Raw genomic sequence first — 815 nt, 5'->3', positions numbered from 1 at the left:
TGATATTATCTAAAGGAATGTGCTAATTAAGGGTAGAAAGCAGGACGAGCAAGGTACAGATAGCCCTAGTGGGGGTGGGGTGGGGGGAAGGGATCGAAATAGGCTAAAAGGTAGAGATAAAACAATGGATGGAAATACATTTAAAAATAGTGGAAATAGGTGGGAAAAGAAAAACCTATATAAATTATTGGAAAAAACAAAAAGGAGGGGGGAAAATCGGAAAGTGGGTGGGGATGGGGGAGAGAGTTCATGATCTAAAATTGTTGCCAGGCCTGATCATGCTTGGCGAATAGTTTATTGCAACTGACGGAAACAAATCAAAACTACGGGACACGATGAATTCAAGGGTGCAAAACAAAAAACGACTGCGTCCCTGGGTGGGCTCGAACCACCAACCTTTCGGTTAACAGCCGAACGCGCTAACCGATTGCGCCACAGAGACACTTATTTTGACGCAACTAAAAGCCTGGAACAGTTATGGAGGAAACGTGGGAATACTCTGATCTTGGCCATTGCACAAATATCCACGTCACCAAGAATAACTTGTCTCCAGTCTTTTACAGTCGAGCCTTACATTTAATTTTCTGTTCCAAATGTTCGCATTATCCGGAAACCAATATTCGGCTTTATGTCCCGATGAGCAACAACAACGAACCTGTCGATTTCTGATATAATTTCATTCACCGATCAGTTCACAGTAAATGTTTCAGCTTCTTGATGAAGGGAAAGTTGCTTTGACTGTCTCTGATCAGTCGGGCTGTTCGTCCTTCATTCTCCTCTGATTCCGTTTCCCACGGCCTTTCTCAAAATTCACA

General features: G+C 43.1%; 1 non-coding gene across 1 annotated transcript; it reads right to left on the bottom strand.

Annotated features, from left to right (window-relative positions):
* Positions 1–368: 368 nt before the first annotated feature.
* trnan-guu (transfer RNA asparagine (anticodon GUU)) lies at positions 369–442 on the bottom strand. The gene has a single exon. It is a non-coding gene; the product is annotated as a tRNA-Asn (tRNA).
* Positions 443–815: the final 373 nt, after the last annotated feature.

The sequence above is a fragment of the Cetorhinus maximus genome, chromosome 21 (genome assembly GCF_964194155.1).
Source record: "Cetorhinus maximus chromosome 21, sCetMax3.hap1.1, whole genome shotgun sequence".
In the NCBI taxonomy this organism is placed as follows: domain Eukaryota; kingdom Metazoa; phylum Chordata; class Chondrichthyes; order Lamniformes; family Cetorhinidae; genus Cetorhinus; species Cetorhinus maximus.
This window is presented reverse-complemented; position numbering and strand designations above follow the sequence as displayed.